We start from the raw sequence: 18,392 nt of genomic DNA on the forward strand, positions 1-18,392 counted from the left end.
GGATGGGCAGCAGATGTTCCTGACCTTCCTGAAGACTGAGCCTACAAGAAGGGGCTGCAGAATGGTGAGCCCACTGCCGCTAGGGTGTTCAGAGTCTGCAGAGGGGCTGTCTGGGCTGGATGGAGACATGGATGACCTCCAAGGTCATGATCAATTCCAGTCTTGTTCCCAAAGTCTTGGTTTCAAAGACCCAAGATTCTAAGTTTCCAGCACTTGAGTGATTTGGGGGTAGCGAGATTCCATGGTTCTAATGGACCAAGATTCCGGATGCCAATGGAGACTGGAGGCTGAGCTTAGGGGGTGCCCCCATTCCCTCCTCCCCTTTTCCCCAATGGGGTCTTAAAAGGAAGAGGATGGATAGCTGTATCCCAACCCTAGGCTCCAGGGGAGCTGTATATACAGCCCAGATAACAACACCCCTCCTCCCCTGATTAGATGGGGTCAGGAATCCCTGGGGACCTTCCGGAGGCTGCAGAACAAGTGGGCAAAAGAGGAGGGGACAAGCCAAAGCTGTCCTGAGGCCCAGCAGACACTGCTGGGCCAGGGTTTCCACCTCCTCGTCTCCTCTGTGCTAGTGGGGCCAGCACACCCCCAAGGCCGCAGGCTGGAATGCGCAGGAGCCGGGAGGAGGAGCCCGGGCCTGGTTTCTGAGGTCATTCCTCACCGCAAGCTGCTTGCTTTAGGCCACAGCTCCCTGTGACCAGCTCTTCCAACATCCTCCTTTAGATGGGAAAACAGAGGTCCAGAGAGAGGAGGGTCAGGTGCTCAAGGTCACATGGGGAGTTGGTGGCAAAGCCAGGAAGAATTGTTCCCAGGCTGGGGGTGCACTGGCCGCCCCCCACCCCCCAGCCAGGTCCCCACCGTTGATGCTTCTCTGGATTCCTCCTTGCACCTGCCCAGCACTGGAGATCCTAGGGCAGGGCTATCTCCCGCTCCCCGGGCGCCCCTGCGCCAGGACACAGTGACTGGTCCGCAAGGTTCACCGGGGGCTGAGTGGTGAGCTTGGAGGTGGGAGAGTGGGTCCCAGCCTGAGTCCCCCACATCCTCACGGCCAAGGCTGGCCAGCTGAACACATGCACTATCCGGCGAGGGCTGATTCTGCCACATGTCAGCGACAATCAGAGGCTAATTAAACAGCTGTCCCATTAAGGAGAGCAAATTAGGCTCCACGTGGCTGGGCATCACAGAGCCTGACGGTTCTGGAACGGGGACCCATCCTTGGCTTCCTCAGCCCTTGGCCTGTACCCCGGGCCATCCACCCCCAGCCTCCCCCAAGCACCTACTACATATCAGTAGCTTCAAAATAAATTGGGTTTTATAGATTAGTTGTCATCTGATTCTCACAACAACCTCCATTCTACAGAGGAGGAAACCGAGGGACAGAGAAAACCAGGGTCTCCCCCAAGGTTGCTGGCTAACATGGCAGAGTCAGACCATCCATCCACGTCTGTCTGTCTGGCTCCAGAGCTTTACCTGACCCCAGGGGGAAAGTTCAACAAACACCCAGGTGTTAGAGGCTCCTCTGATGGGGTCATAAAATAGGAGAATTTGTCTAAGCTGCACCAACCGTTTCAAGGAGCTGAACAGAAAATTTCCCCTTTCCTGCTTAGAGAGGCCACAGATCAAGGATGTAAAGGCACCCAAGTTCTAGGCTCTGGGCTGGAATTAGATCCTCTCTGCAAATCAATGGCCTACTATGCACCAGGCACCCAACTGGGTGCCCCCCACTGGGCTGTTTGAGTTGACCTCACAGCGGCCTCGTGAGGTTGGCCTTCTCACCCCCTTACGGAGGAGGGCACCTGAAGCTCAGAGACGTCATGTCATAAACCCAAGGAGTGGAGCCAGGACAGGACCCCAGGGGTGTCAGATTCCAGGGGCCAGCTGGGGGAGGCATCAGTTGATATTGATATTCTGGGTTCTTTTTTCTATAAACTGTTTAAGTTCATTTGACACTCCACTGGGTCCTTCTCCCTGCTCCCGCCCATCCTCATGCCAGCCCAAGCGGAGGAAGCATCTGTGATGCTTCCGGGTGCCAGCCCAGCCCAGCTGTCTGCACTCCCAGCCCCAGCCGCAGTGGGGCCAGGACACCATCTGGGAGCCTCTTGGGGACAAGGGCATCTCCATCTGGGCAGGGGTGGCTCTGTATTCCAGACTGCAGGCTCCCCAGAGTGGGTGCCCAGGTTCTGCTTGAAATAAAGCAGCTAAAGCAGCACCCACATCTGAGCTCTGGGTGGCCCCGCCAGACACCTCTTGGCACCAACTGGGAAGTGGAGGGGATGAAGGGGGTCTGTGTTGCTCTGCCCCTCGGGCCCAGGGACCCCGAGTCCCCCGGAGGTGAGCAGGCCTTTAGACCCAGCCCACGAGCAGGGCAGAGGAGTTGGGGTGGGGGGAAGGAATAGTTCCCGACATCTGCTCCTCACCCTTCCCCAGAGGCCAAAACCCAAAACTCTGCAGGCCCCTGGGTTGCAGCTGGGGAGGGGGAAGTGTCTGGTTCCAGGCCCATGGCAGGAGGGGAGGCTGCCGTTTCTCCTCCTTTTCAGCGCACACAGACACAAGAATGCAGACACACAGCCTCCACCTGCGTGTGCAACTCCTGCATAATTCACGGGCTCCTATCACTTTGGCCTGGATAAAACGGATCCAGTAGGAGAAGCCTCCCTGGAGAATAGTGAGCCACTGCCGGGATCCCTTCTCAGAAAGGAGGTGATTGGGTCAGAGACCAGAAATCAGACACATTATTATTAATGACACAAGCAATTTACAAATGTATGGGGTAAGTCTGTTTCCAACAGACTTTCATTAACTTTATCTCACTGAATCCTCAAAAGCCCTGTGCGAGTTACTATTTCTCCATTTTACAGATGAGGAAACTGAGGCTCGAGGTTAAGTACGCCCATTTTCACATAGATGGAAAAAGCAGAACCTACCCCAAAGCTCGAACTTCCTACCCTGCAGCAAACTGCTGCATGCACACAACCCTCGACCCTAGCCTGGCTCGAGACACACACACCCCCATCCCCACCTCCAATACACACACCGTCCGGGCCTGTAGAAGAGCCATCAGTTAGGACACCAGGGCATTTTATCCTGAGCTGGGCAGGTCAACTGCTGAAGGAAGAGAGAATGAGGAATAAATTCCTCATAGGGGAGAACCTGACCTCCGCCCCAGGAGCCTCTAGGGCCTGCCCAGGTGGGACAGTGGGAGGGGGCCGCGAGGTTGGGGGAGACGTGGTCCAGTCTGCCCCTTGCACACACAGCCAAGAATTCCTTGGAGCCCTTCAGTGCAGAAAGGGACAGGTTAGGTGTCCTTGCCTGAAAGTAAATATGAGGAGCCCAAGGCCCAGAGAGGCGAAGGGGCTTTTCCAAGTTCCCACAATGGAAGAGCCCATTCCACCCACAAACACAAGCATGGTGCCAGGTGCTGGGGAAGCAGGGATGAATGTGGCATGGTCCCGGACCTCAGGAAGGTGCGTGCTCAGCTGGCGTTGGAGCCCCCGTGATCTGCCCCAGCCACTTCTCCAGCCCGTCTCCGACCACCTCCCTTTTCCTCTTCCTGCTTCCATCCTGCCAGGCTCTTCCAATGTCCCAAAGATGCAATCCCACATGCTCCCACCCACGTTGCTCCTACAGTCACTTTTCCAGGAATGCCCTGCCCAGCTCACCAAGCCTGCCTCCCCGACCCTAACTGCAGCTCTGTGTGGACCCCACTCAAGCGCTCCCCTGCTCCCAAGCTCAGGCTGAGGGATTCCAGGGCTGATGCTCACCTCCTCCCGCTTCCTTCCCTCCTCTGAGCCTCCCCACACCCTTGACCTCTCCACAGCCTGATGCACACGGCTTGAGGGAACCGTTCCTGGAACCGGCTAATGTGCTCCCCTCAGATGTGACATCTGTTAGGACCGTGTCCTGAGTGGAGTCTCAGAAAAGCTCCATTGAATTGAGCAAAGGTGACACCCACCCACCCACCATGGAGGCCTAGAACAATTAGAAATAACTTTTTCCTTGTAAGGCTTGCATTTGGATTTCTTCAAAAAACATTAACGTGCACGGGTAGATGAAATGGGAGGCTGTCAGACTCGACTTGGCATTTCCAAGGCTCTGGATGAAGAACAAAAATATCTGTACCTTCCACTTCCCCATGCAGCCTGAAATCCCATCACTATTACCAAATCTTTCCTGGGGCTAACAAATGCTCCCTGTGATAGTCTCTCAAAACATAAACAGCCCTGGGCCGAGAAACAAGCTCAGGTGGAGGTTCCCACGTGCAAAACAGGAGTGTGAGGGTTTGACGGATCAGCTTTTCCCGAGGCGATTTCTTTAGAATATTAGTCCCACGCCTGCTCTGTGAAAGAGGAGTTTCATATCAAAAAAGGCTGGCCCACTGTGCCACCTATTGGGGATCCCTAACTCACATTAATGCATTAAAGGCTCTGTGCTCATTATGTGATCTGGCATTTCCCAAATTTGCGTACATGTTCCAGAATCTATTACCATCCCATGGAACTAGGGCTCCTCAGAGCACAGCTTGGGAAGCGTGGCCTGTACAGGGTATCCCAGGTCCACTTCGGGACGAGGCCTGCTCACTAAAGGGTGTTTGCGGGCTGGCACCCCTCCAAAGCCACGCTTCCTTGTGCCGTGCTATAGAGGCAGAAGTATGATTCAAGCCACCACAGACAATCTTTTGTGACAAAGGAAACGAATGAGGCATCAGACAACTTGCATATGGAGTCTGGAGGACAGAAAAAGTAACAGGCCAGGCTGGAGACTGAATCCCAGCAGTAAGTCAGCTGTTACCGCAGGTCGGCAGGAGGCCTCGTGCTGCCGAGTTTTGCTTTTTTTGTCTGCAGAATGAGGATAATGCCATTCTCAGGGCTGTGAAGAAGACTCGGTGTGGCAATGCTCACAGAAGCAGATTATAAACCATAAAGTGCTGTACCAACATTTGCCACGTCCATCATTACTTCCCAGCATGCATTGTCAGGTTGGTGTCGTCATGTTTTGATTAAGAACAAGCTTCTGCAGGTGTTCAATTGGGGTTGATTGATTAATGAATGAACAATTAATCCCTAGCCAGGCCCAGGATCATAAATGGCTAGTTGAGTAGATATGAATGAATGAATAAATGAATGAACGAACACACCAATTCTAATAAACTCAATTGCCCCATTTCTCAGTTCCCAACTGGTAGAAGCAACAAATTAGGGAGGACAGGGAAACACACACACACCTAGGAGCAGGAGGGGAGAAGAAAGAGGTGCCAGGCTGCTGGAGGCAGGCTGTGGGCAGCAGAATGAAGGGACAGAGAGGGAAGAGCCAGAATCTACCGAAGGCAGAAACTACAGCTGAACACGTGGGGCAGCCAAGGGCCTAGGGCCAACAGGTCTCAGCATTCCCAGCAAAGCAGGCAGCGCTCACAGGCCCACCCCTGAGAGGTTAACCAGGGCAGAGAAAGGAAGTGACTGACCCTCTTCACAAGGGCACAAGCAGCAGAAGGAAGTCTGAGGGACATGAGACTTGCCTACCAATTCATCAGCATCTTCGTGCATGGGACAGCATTTTAAAAGCACCTGCTGTGTGCCAGGCAAGTGCTGTTAGGCACTGCAGAATACAAGGACATGTCCGAAAGCATTATCTAGGGAAGATTCTGGGTAAATGAGGTGTTGGATCACCTGAAGGCAGGAAGGGAGGTGGTGTAGAAAAAAGCCCTGGACAGGAGGGCGAGAGGGACCATCTAAATTGCCACGTGACCTCAGGGAGTCAGTCTTCTCTGAGCCTTCACCTTCCCATCCAGAAAGTGGGGCTGATGATAAAAATCGAGAAAATGAGTATACCACACTAGACACTGAACCACTATGCTACCAGCCAGCAAGGGGAGTGCTGTGAACCATTAGTTGTGGGATAGTGCTGTCTTTCCACAGATGAGCAAACTGAGGCTCGCTGGTTACTAACTTGCCCGAGGTCTGAGAGTTGGTGGGAGTCAGGATTTAAATCCAGGTTGTCCTGATTCCAGAGCTCACCCTCTCCTGCCCTCCCAAACAAGACCCACGCTGCCTCCTTCCAGGTTGCTGTGGGTGTTCGGTGACAGAATGGATATAAAAGTGCTTTGTAAAGTTAAACTATTTTGTGTCCAAAGCCAACAAGAAAGGAGTCTTGATTCCTCCATGAAACCAAACCCAGAAGTTTACAGGGGCATTCAGAACTGGCCTGGGCCCTGGACTCCTGGGTTCCTTGGTCCATACCCCCCAAGGAAAGGGACCCAGCAGTCCCAGGAGCTCCAGCTCACCCCTCATGGCCCACGGCAGGGCCCCTTGGTGAGCGCAGCGGCCCTGGAGAGCAGGGCTCCCCCGGGTCACCACAGGGCCCCCTCCCAGGCCAGAAGACGGCCTCACTTGTGACCACCTCCCTCTCCTGCCAGCCCTGCCAAGGTCCTAGAGGGCATGGGCCTGGGTGGTGCCATCGGTGGCCACGTGGAATCAGAGAGCTCCAGGGCCCTCGCCACTCCCCGCTGACAGGCTGTGGGTCCTCAGGCAGGCATCTCACCTCTCTGAGCCTCCGATTTCCCACCCATAAAATGAGGGATTAAAGCAGATCTTGGATGGGAAAGGGTCTACTCAAAGAAGGGCCTCAACAAATGTGAGTGACCTTCAGTTGGATGTATTTAGCTGGGCAGGTAGGAAAAGAAGTTCCAGGCTCTTGAAGTCCCCACTCTGAGGAGGAAGGTACTACCCCATCCACCAGGAATTCCCATCTAACCTTGAACTCACGGTGTGCCCTTGGGAGCCCTGGTCTGAGAGGTGGGCTCAGCTCCCACTGTCATCGGCCACCAGCAGGACCTAATCTGCCACCTTCCAGGTCGGCTGGGGCCTGAGGGTGGCAGGGGGAGAGGTCAGGAAAGGGTCTCCAGATAGAACTGCAGAAAGTGTTCACTGGAGATACCTGAACCCCAGAGCAAAGGCATCCTCACAGTCCTACAGTGGCCCAGAGATGTTGCTAACTGGCTCCAGGCCACACAGCAAAACAAGGGTAAAATGGACACAAGAATGGAAGCCTCCCAGCCCAGGGCTCTCTCCACTGCCCCAGAGTGGCCCCTTTGGGATCACGGAACAAATACAAAGAGGAAGAATAGTGTGAACGGTCAAGACGATGCACCCCCACCCCAGCCCCACCCCTCCATGCATGCCTGGCCCAGGCCTGCCAGGCCCCATATTCCCCTTATCTGGCCCTCACAGCCTCCTGGGAGGGCCGGCTGAGCTCTGGGGCATGGCCCCTTCCGGGAGTCAGAGGCCGATTTGGGACCAGGGCTGCCCCTAGAGCCGCCGCCAGGAGCCCAGCTCTGAGGAGAGTGTATACAGCAACTACACTGGACCAGCCTGGGGTTGAACTTGCTGCTCTGTGTACCTGAGCTCGCCTGCCCGAGACCTTCACCCCACTCCTGAGATAAGGCTGCCCCTGGCGAGGGCACCCTGGCAGCCACCTACAGCCTGATTTGGGGGAGGAAGAAGGGACTGAGGCAGGCCCCTGAGGTCCCTGACTTCCCCTCTGCAGCCTGACTTCTCCCAGCCATACTGAGCACTTGGCATCTCATTGACCCAGCCCTCCAAGGACCTTATCCCCATTTCATGGTTGGGAAAACAGAGGCTCAGAGAAGCTAAGCCACTTGCTCAGTCAAAAAGCCAATAAGAAACTGAGCCAGGACTCAAACCCATGCCTGCTGTATTCCAGAAGCTGGGTATTTTTCCTGCCACATCATTCAACCTTTGGAATCCCTCCTGTATGCTCTGGCACCCTGCACACATTCACGCCCTGACTGCAGACCCTGTGGTCACACCCCTTGCCTTATGCTTATTCCTACCCCTTCTTAGAACCCCTTTCCTGTTCAGTTTGGACCAGTCAAGGTCTTAGCCTGCCTTTGAGACTCATCTCAAATGCCCCCTTTTCCGTGAAGCCTTCCCTGATTTCTTTCATCCATTTTTGCCCATTTCCTGCTCACAACTGCCCAGCCTGCCTGGTGACGAAGAGAACTGGCCTGTGCCCTGACCACCACCCTGCCGCCCCCCCCAGCTTTGGGGCTCCCCAGGGCAGGGGCACCTGATTCATCTTCCACCCACAGCTCCCAGCACAGATTCTGGGGCAGAATTTGGGGACATCTGGTCCAACCTCCTTCTTACACAGATGGGAGAGCTGAGGCTTGGTTGAAGAGGCCACTGCTGCAGGACGAGGTTTGCAGGCAAGAACTCAGGGTGGAGGGTGAGCTGACAGGTGAGCTTCAACAAAGTGGTAAGCCTGCAGGGAACTGTCACCAGAGTGGGGACTGGACTGAAGGAGGGGAGGGCCCCTGTCCTCCCGCAGGTGGTCCAGCTGTGCGCTGTGACTGGACCCCCCGGTCATAGGAACGGCTCTCCTGAGTGGGCCCCTCCCGCTCACCAGCCACTGTTCTAAGCACCTGGCCTGTCTTCACCCATTTAATCTTCCTAACAACCCTAGGAGGCTCTCTTTGTTGTTATTCCCATTTCAAAGACAAGGAAACTGAGGCACAGAGAGAGTAAGGGGCACATTACATAGTTTCCCAGCTACATTAAATGGTAGACTCAGAATTTCAGGAAAAAGTCTAGTTTCTGAGGCTGTGCTCTAACCACTGTCCACACTGAAGATTGTCCAGAAACAGGTGTTCAGGTGGGAGAACACTCAGGGCCAGGGGTCCTCTGAGGACCAGTGCGGGGCAGGCCTGGGCTCAGGACTGGGCACGACGGGTGGGGCTCAGGGCACCAATCTCTGCAGGTGCTGAGGCACCTCTGGTGAGACAAAGATGGAGAGGTGGGCTCCCCAGAAGCCCTTCCCCAAGAGGGCTGCCCAGTTGGAATGCTTTGATTCACCTTTGGGGTGGAGGTCGAGTTCCCCTTCCTTAAGGGGTATGCCCAGTAACAACAAATGAACCTGCACCCGTGTGCTGAGGAGGGCGAGGCCGTGCATTCCCTAGCTTTTGGTGACAGAGTAAGGAACCGTTCCATTTTCCTCTCCAGATCTGCTCTCCTCCCCACTCAGGGCCCCAGAGGCTGGCCTCCAGGGACTGCACTGGGCTCCGAGCCGCTGGCTTCTGGGTAGGTTAATCCAACGGAAGCACCAATGGGACTGGAGGAAGGAGGAAACCGAGTTGAAGTTTTATTTCCCTGCTGGGACTCTGGGTTGGCTGGGTCCCTTGACTGAAGGCCACACTCCCGCCCATATAGGTCCCCACCTCCTCCCCATGCTCCTTCAAGCCGGCCAGTAACAGCCCCCAGCTGCTGCTGGCCCCAGCACTGCTCTCCCCTTTGCTGGCTCTCCACCCTCTATGGCCTGTGCGGCTCACCCAGGATGGATCTGCCTTCTCTGGTGGGGCCAGGGTGGGGACAGAGCAGAAGAGCCAGTGAGGAGACGAAGCTGGCTCCCCTTTCCAGTCTCCTGAAGAGCCCACGGATCCTCCAATGAACAAATTCTAAAGAATCGCAGTTTGAAGTGTCCAGGCATCCAATGCCTCGGCCTGGGCCTGGCTAAGGCCGTGGTGCCGGATGGGGACAAGGAGGCACAGAGCAGGGAGTCTGTGCTCAGACCTGTGAGGGGCTTGGCCTGTGAAGGGAGGGGTGGGAGGCAGAGTCCGGCTCCTTAATTCTTACTGATCATAACACAGGCATTGCAAGTCCACCCCAAATACCCCCATTGCTTCTGAGAACAACCCAAGGAGGTAAATCCTACCTATGCATTTTACAGAAGAGAAAACTGGTCCTTAGAGATGAAATGACACCTCAAGGGTCATACTGATGGTAAGTGACAAAGCCAGGACTCAAATGCAACTTCTTCTGCCTCCAAAACCCATCCTGGTAACTACACTGAAATACTTTTTATAGAACTGACTCACAAGAGGCGGCTGCCTTGAGTGGAGTCGATTATCAGTGAGAGCCTGCAGAGGCCTCTAATGTCCTCCCAACACCCTTCTCTGGAGGAAAGGAAAAAAAAAAAAAACCTCTGACATTCTTCAGTTCTCCCAGGTGGGACAGGGGCCCCAAGCAGGCGGTGCTGTTGGGTATCTGGACTGGAAAAACAAGCAGATTCAGACAAAGCTTCATTGTTAAGGAGAGTCAGACACTTCGGCCATTAAAACAAAACCAAGCAAAACAACATGCGTGCTGCCCCTTCTTATCTCCTAGAGTGGAGGAGAGGAGTGGGCAGGGCCCGAGGACTGGCTGGAGACCCCTGCCCCCACCAGCCCCGACCTCTGACACCTGGCCTCGGGTGGCTGGGGCTGTGGGAAGAGCCCGCATGGGGAATCTGGGGTCTGACTCTTAATTCTGCTCTGTTGCTCTTTCAGTGACTTTTACTGAGTACTGATGATGCTGGTGCTTTCCTTGAATGGCCCCTGGTGGTCTCTACCGCCCTTTCAGACAGAGGTTATTACTATTCCTGTTTTGCAGATGAAGAAACCAAGGCTCAGAGAAGACACCCAAGTAGGGAGCCCAGGAATGTTGGCACCCGGTTTATCGGATTGCAAAGCCTTTCCACTCTCCCTCGTTCTACAGCAGGGAGGCCCCAGGGAGGGCACTACCACGGAGGAAGGAAACAGCCTCAGAGGGAATGAGGAAGATGTACAAGTGTCCTCCTGGGGACGCTGCAGGAGGCAAGCCTCAGAGGGCAGGCAGGTGGCCTACACTTGTCATTCTCAAACTTGGCTGCACACTGAAACCATCCAGGGAGCTTCCGAAACTGCTGATGCCTGGATCCCATCCCAGAGACTCTGGGGTGGAGCCCGGGCAGGATATTCTAAAGTACCTTAGGTGGCTCTAATGCATGGCAGAGTTTGAAAGCCGTGGGTCTAGATGTCCACTAAAGCCCCTCCGACCTCAGAAGCTCCCCAGCCCACACCTCTTTAAGGGAAGACGGCATCTATTACCCAGATCCCATTTTACAAGAGGGGCAAAAACCAGGCAAGATCAAAGGGATAAGGCCTCAGAGTCCCACAGCCAGCTACAAGCGGAGGTAGCACGAGGGGACCCCTGATTTCAGGATGCCTCTGGGGTGAGCCCCTTTATAGTGACAGGGGAGGAGGGGGAGGTCCTGGCTCCCTCAACAGTGGGATAAAACTTTCTCTTTGAGCCTCCTGGGTGGGAGGGTGAGACAAATTCTTCATGGCGTTTTTCTTTAAGAGTCCACTCCTTCAAAGGCTGAACGGCTGCTGGAAGACCACTTCTGCTGCTGGTGTGCCTTGGGAGCCAGAAGATGAAAGAACTCCAAGCAAGGCCTGTTTATTCTCTTCTGCAGGAGATCTGGACCTAGGCCCGGGAAGAGCTGGGACTCTCAGACCAGCGGCCTGCACTTCCTCCCCACCTGCCTTCTCGCTGGCCTCATGCCCTCGAAGCAGAACGTCACAGACGGGAGCCAGCATGGGATGGTGAGCAGAGGGAGGCCCATGGAGGCAGGCAGGTCTGGGGTGTGACCAACCTCCGTCCCACGCTGGCTATGTGACCTTGGGCAGGAACCAGTCCTCTCCTAGCTCATTCACTGTGCTGACCTCACAGTGGTGCTTGGGAGGGTTAAATGACACTCCCGAACGCAACTCCAGGAGCACCGCCTCCAGGAAGCCTCCCCTGACTGCCCACCCCCAGCACTGGGCAAGCCCAGTCCTTGGCCTTCCCTGTCACATCCTGTCATATTCTGTGTTATCATAGCTTCTGTGTCCACCCCTCCCTACCAGGCTATTCATTCATTCATTTTACAGAGCAGTTGCACTATGCTGGGAATTTATTCCACACACCCTTCTTGAGCACCTGTTCTCTTTCAGATGTTCTGCAGGGTGCTGGAGATACAGATAAAAAACAGCTAACATTCATTGAGGGCCTATCATGTGCCAGGCATTTTTCTGAGTGCTTTATGTGTATTAACTCATTAAATCCTTACAACAACCTAATAGAGCAGGTACTATAACAGTCCCCAATTTTGCAGACAGGAAACAGGCCCAGAGAGGTTAAACCCCCTGCCAAAGTCACACATCTAGTAAACAGAAAAATCAGGATTCGAACTCAGGCTGAGCTTTGAGCACTACCCCAAACCACATCCACAGACATTGGTGGGCCTGCCCCTGCCTCAGGAACTCACTTTTCACAAGTTGGGAGTTTGATATCTGAGTGTTTACTAGTTTAATGTCTGTTTCCTGCACAGACCAAACTCTTCAAACATGTTATAGTGTGTGTGTGTGAGAGAGAGGCAGAGACAGAGAGAAGACAGACAGACAGCCAGAGACAGAAACAGACTGAGAGAGGCACCTTTAAGGAAGGACTCACACTCTCTGCCCAGCATCCTCTGCCTGGACTCAGGACAGCTCCTCCCAGCTGGGTCACTCCTGCTGCTAAACTGAGAAGGAAACCCAGTCCCTGGACATCCCAACCTGGCTCCCTGCCCTGACCCTAGCTCAGGGTTCCCCTGAGTCTGCCAGCTGCCTGCTCACACACTGTGGCTCACTGGGAAGGGGGCTGGGGATCACATCTCTGAAAATCCCATCTGACACACGGGAGTCCTCTCCAGGCAACAAAGCGTCCTCCTATGGACGGTCCTCCCTGCACTGGGCACACCCTCCCAGCAGGCATCACTCACTGGACTCTTCATTCAGCTTCTTACTGAGTCACTCCTTCACGAGGCCAACGAGGGGATGGGCAAGGGAAGTCATGCTGACAGAGGGCCTGCCTGTGGGCCAGGCCTGGGTGGGTGTCTCACTCCCGTCCTCTTGTTTAACCCTCACAACACGTATTACCAGCCCCAGTTTACAGGGAAGGACACAGAAGTGCAAATGTTGAGCAACTTGCCCAAAGGCTGACACTGTCCCTACTGACCGGCCTGCTACTTTCTGCCAGGCCTGCTGCCGGGCACTTGAGGAAAGTTGAGAATTGGGGGGTGGCGGGGGGGTGCACAGAATCTGTTTCTGACAACTGGCAAGGGAAACAAAGGACACAGCCCCAGTCCACAGACCAGAACATGTTAGTGGAGGGCCGTGGGGTGGCAGAGGAGGAGGGTTGAATGCTGCCCGCTTGGGAGGTGCCCAGGAAGCTTCTAGGAGGAAGTGTCTTCGGGCCTGGTTGGGCTCCTCACTGCCCTCCTCCCACAACCACCCTGACAGGAGAAAGGGTGAGCCTCAGCCTACAAAGTACTGCTGCCGCGTGGGTGCTTGCCACCACCCTGCAAGCTGCAAAGGGAGCGGCTGGCTGCCCTGCCAGCTGCCCCGCCAATGACCCTACCTTGGCGGGGCTGGCCGACCTCCAGCCAGCCGACCTGCCCTGTCCCAGCCGACTCAAAATCACAGGGTCTCCTCTGCCAAGCTAATGACCATCCTGCCTGCAGCCCACGCCGCCACCCTCCTTTGGGGTGAGGCAGCAGCTAACCACAGAGCAGCAGGGCCAAAAATCACAGCCGCCTGGCACACCACATCCTCTGGCCTTGGTGCTGTGGTCACCTCCTCCTCTTCCAGGGTCAAGAAGGACACTGCAGAAAGCTGAAGTGACGGGGGGGGGGGGGCGGTAGGGCAGGGCTCAGACACCAAACTGCTCTCTGGAAACAGGATCAGAGAGAGGGGCTGATTCACCCAGAGTCACATAGCCATTAGCATCAAGCTGAGAGCCCAGGGTTCCAGCCGAGGGGTTCCTTCCTGGGCCCCACGCTGACTCCAGCACTGCCCTTTCTTAGCTTCTTCTCAAGCTAAGGCTTCTTACTGTAAAATATGCTCTTGAGGTATCTGGGTGGAGTTGAGGAACAGGACATCTCCCATAGGCTGTCTAGGCAGAGTTTACTCCCAGATAGGAATGGAGATTTCCAGTTCAGACAGACATGGGCTTAACTCCCTGCTGGGTGACCTTCACAAATCACGGCCCCTCTCTCAGTTTCTGGAAGATAACAGTAGCTACTCCTTGAGTTGTGAATGAGTGTATCCCTAAAGCACCTTGCACAATGCCTGGCTTGAAGGACTCAGGAGACAGTGCCGAGCACTGAGCTGGAGAGCCAGCAGCAGCTACTGTGGGCAAGGCCTTGAAGGCCACAACCAGGAGCCTGGTGTTCACCTTCTAGCCAAGAAGCAGCCCCAGAGGGGTCTGAGCGGAGGCTCCATGATGCCTTCTGCAATGTGAATTCTGCCTGACATTCAAGACCCTCTACAGTGTGGTCATCCACCCCTCTTCTCCATACCCCTCATACCACGTTCCCTGCCCCAGAGTTCTCCCCACCTCTCTGCTTACTACACCATCCCACTCGCCCCCAGTCCTCTACATCCCATTCCACGGTTGTATTCGTGATGAAGCTCCCCTCTGCTGAGTAGCAGTCATGCTACCTGCTCTACATATGTGACCTCAAGGTCACTCATAACTACCCTGGGAAGTGGGTCTCCCTACGCTCGTTTTACAGAGAAAGAAACACAGGCCTGGTGGGGTCGAGTGTCTTGCCCACGGTCAGGGTTGATGATGAGAGGACCCCTACCCCCTGCTCTATAGCTAGGAGCCTCCAGTTCCAGTCTGGACACCTTCCTCCTCGATGAAGCCTTCCTGGTTCCTCCAGTCCTCAAGGACCTCTCCCCACCAACCTGGACCCTGGACCCTTACCCTTACTCCTCCCCTTCACCACCCACTTGGAATCTGAAGCCCACAGCTTAATCTAGCTCAGCTAGCGCAGTTCCCATTGTCTCACACCCCACCCCCAACAGGAAAGAGCCGGGTTGATAAGTCACTTTCTCCTTGTCCCCTCCCCTCTCCCCCACCCCCAACCCAATCCCCACATCCAAGATCATTGACAGGATCCACCCACCTCCTCTGGTGGGATCCAGCAGCTCAGCTGAGCACAGTGCAATTTCCCCAGCCTGCCTCCCAGCGTAAGGGGAGCAATAAATGTACCTTTGTGTTGAGGGAGGCCAGACAATGGGCCAGAGGGAATGAACACCAGCCCCAAGGAAACCAACGGCCTGGGAGGGAGGCAGTGGAATCCAGAGCCCCTTGCCTTCATCCCGGAGCAGATTCTAGAAGGCTATGGAAACGGGGGAGGGAGAGGTGGGCAGAGGGTGACGGCTTGAGCGGTGAGCAAAAGCATGTCTCTGAGCCTGCAACAGACAACTCTGAGAATTTTTCCAGATTTCCATTTAAAAGACTCTTCCTGGTCAAAATTCTAGCTTCCTTTCCTCGCAGGGAAGCAAACACTATTTAGCCAGGCTGCTGTATTTTTGCATTTCATTTAATCTTCACAACAACCTGGTAAAGGAGGTATTCTAATTTTATGGTGAAGAAACTGGCTCAGAGGAGTGAAGCGATTTGCCTCCTGCCCCATGGCCAGTCCAGTTGGAGGGCAGAGCAGATTCCCACTGTCCTCTGATCGGCAACTTCCCACTGTCTGTCTCTTTCCAGTTTTGGTTCCAGGCTTCTGCTTAGCCTACCTGATCGTGAGCTGGTAGTCACACTGTCTTTTCTACCTGGGTAACCTTCAGGGCACTGGTATGCAGTCAGCACTCAGTTCCTGAAGCAAACCCATGGGCCCTGGACAAGTCATTTCTCCTTTCTGAGCCTCAGTTTCCCACACAATGTAGCCATTAATAACAAACCCAGACCTGGAAAACACAACAGATTCCTTCTTAGCACTTGGTAGTTAGCAGACTGTGCTCACCCCATCACCTGAGTAGGTGAGGCACAGCCTGCCCTGATCCCATTTTACAGGTGAGGCTTGGAACCACAGGTCCCAGGTGGCTCCCCAACCCTGCTCTGCTTCTTCCAGGTTCCAGGCTCTTTCCACCACACCACGAGGTGAGATCACAGGTGGGAAATTATTTCATCAAAGAGGTGCTTTGTTCAGGCACAAGCATTATTACAAGGATTTGAATCCTCACTGAGGGTAGGGTGGGGGGGATCCCAAACCCCTCAGTTACCTTCTCTTCCAAGTTCCCCCAAACCTCCATTCCCAGCGACCTAAGCTTTCAGCCTTCAAATGACCCCTCACCACCCTCCTCTGCTTCCTAGGGGCTTTCCAAGGTGGCTTCCTCTGTGACTCTAGAAAACTGGGTATGAAAGGGGTTAACTAGTACCAGACAAGGCCATCCCCCTCCCCCCCATAACAGCGCACAGAGTTCCTGCCCAGGGTTCTTTCATAACACCTTTCTCCCTATACAAGACATCTGGGGCTGTGTGCACACAAGCCTGGTAGCCCCACACCTGCCATCAGACCCCCTCCTCCCCCCCTCCACCTCCAAGGCAAGAGATATCTTGTGGGTTTCCTACCCTACAGAGGGCGAGGCTGGACCTTCTGTCTGGCCCAAAGGCTACTAGGCTGCTAGCACATCGCAGCACCGATCACACAGACCCTCACGGCAGCATCACACATGGTCAACCTGACCTCACATCAGGAGTAGGGGAAACCCCAGGCAACCACCCAGAGGATGGTAACAGGGGAGGAGAAGTAGACACCTTGACAGATGTTCAGGAAGGTTTTCTCAAATCTACTTCTGGCTCAACCACTCACTTGAGAACCTTGGGTGCTCCCCTCTGGGCCTCAGTCTCCCCATTAGCGATGTGAAGGAAGTGAGCTGGGTGAGAGGCTCTGGCTTGGGGACCTCCACAGCCAGTTCCTCAGCAGAGAAGCATCACCTCCGAACCTCTGGACCTCAGTGTCTTAGAGACCATGGAGCCTGGCACACCCAGAACATGGGATCTGGGCTCGGGGCCAGGGGAGGCTGCTCTCTCCTGGGCCCATACAGAGGGAAGCTGTGGAACTGGGAAGTTTCTCATCTCTGCCCTCAACTCTGGGTCACCTTTCCCAGGAGGTGACATGGCCAGGGAGCAGGAGGGAAGGGGACCAAGAGAAGTCACCTCCTCAGCCTCAGGATCAGCCTTTGGATGCTCCAGTGTTCCCGTCTTGATCCCCAGCCCCACTTCCACTATCCCACTATACTCTTTCTTTCTTCCTCCTGTCACTCTCTGCTTCTTTCCCTCTCCACTCTCTCTCCTCCCCAGTTTCAAGCTCAGAGTGAAAAGAACAATCTGTTAAGCCTCAATTTCCCCATCTGCAAGTGTCCATAACGATACATATCTCACCTAGTACCAGGGAGCCTTAAACGAGGGAACATTTGTGCAAGGGCAGGGCACGGACCTGCACACAATGGGTGCTCAATAAATGCTCCTTCATTTTCTCCCTTCCCCCTCCCTTTCCCGTTTCCCCTCCTCACCAGCTCCAGCTTCCGCCAGTGCCCCCTATACGCCCGCAGCTGGCCCTGGCGCTGCCCCAGAGGGGTCGGAGGCTGCCCTCGCCCCCATCTGGGGCTTTCTCACCTGCAGCTCTCGGTTCTTGCCGGCCGCCGGGGCGGAGGCTGGCCCCGAGTCCTCTGTGGGGCAAGCGCTGAGTCCCTCAGCTGGGGCGGAAAAAAAGGTGGCCGCTTGGGCTCCGAGCACCAGCCCAGTCCGGTTCAGTCCAACTGTCCTGCCCGCCCGGACCCCTCACGGGGCGCTGGACCCCCGACTGGTGCTTGCCGGGCGGTCGTGCAGTCCCAAGTCCGAAACAGCAGGTCGGAGGCAGCTGAAGGTTCAGGTCTCCGCGAGCCAGGGGCTGGGGACGCCCAGGTTCCTCTGCACCCAGGTCGGGGAGCTAGGGGCACCGTGCGTTAACCCCGGGGCGGAGGGCTGGGGTCTCTGACACACATGGATAGAAAGGCTGGGAAGGAGCCGGCAACCACCGGACCAGGGGCGTCCCGCACTGATTCACCGAATCAGGCTCGGGGCCTCGGGGCGTCCCGGCCACGATGCCCGGGACCGCGGGGCTGGGAGCGTCCCGGCGCAGAGCCCGAGGCTGGGGCAGGCCGGGCAGGGCAGGGCGCCGGTAGGAGCCCCGCGGGGAAGTCTTCCCAGATCCGGACTCTGCTCGCTGGACAAAATAAAGCGGACTTCGGCACGGCAACCGGCTCCGGGCCGCGGCTCCACTTCCTCTTTCTGCGGCTCGCTCGCCAATCGCTCAGCCCCGCGCCTCAGCCGCTGCCACCGCCGCTGTCATCGCCGCCGCTCACCCCCACCCGAGCAGCAGCCGGAGCCGGAGCCGGAGCCGGAGCCGCAGCAGCGCCGCCCAGCGCCCGTGCGCCAGCCAGCCGGGCCCCGCCCGGGAGGGGCGGAGTCCACTGGGGGCCCCGCCTCTCGCCCGGGCCCCGGGGTGGGGAGGGGGGCGCGCTCCTGGTCCCCTCCCCGGCTCCGCGCCATCGGGAGGTAGAAGCCAATCAGAGGGTGGGAAGAGAGCGGAGCGCTGCGGAAAGCGTACTCTGCCTGGGAGAGGGCAGGGTAATGGAGAGGTGCGGCTGGAGCGAGGACAATAGAGGGAGTGGGGGCTCCTAAAGAGCGGAGGGAGAGGATGGGGGGAACCTGGAAGCTGGT

At 55.9% G+C, this 18,392-nt stretch overlaps 1 protein-coding gene across 2 annotated transcripts in view; it reads right to left on the bottom strand.

The window, feature by feature from the left end:
- The window catches only part of GDPD5 (glycerophosphodiester phosphodiesterase domain containing 5), an 86,317-nt gene extending 68,235 nt beyond the window's left edge, over window positions 1-18,082 (bottom strand). For both annotated transcript variants that reach the window (XM_037840693.1, XM_037840690.1), the window contains exon 1: window positions 17,307-18,082. The gene's annotated coding sequence lies outside the window, so the exon portion shown is untranslated. The remainder of the gene's footprint in view (window positions 1-17,306) is intronic.
- Between the last annotated feature and the right edge of the window lie 310 nt (window positions 18,083-18,392).

The sequence above is a fragment of the Choloepus didactylus genome, chromosome 6 (genome assembly GCF_015220235.1).
Source record: "Choloepus didactylus isolate mChoDid1 chromosome 6, mChoDid1.pri, whole genome shotgun sequence".
NCBI classification, from domain to species: Eukaryota; Metazoa; Chordata; class Mammalia; order Pilosa; family Megalonychidae; genus Choloepus; species Choloepus didactylus.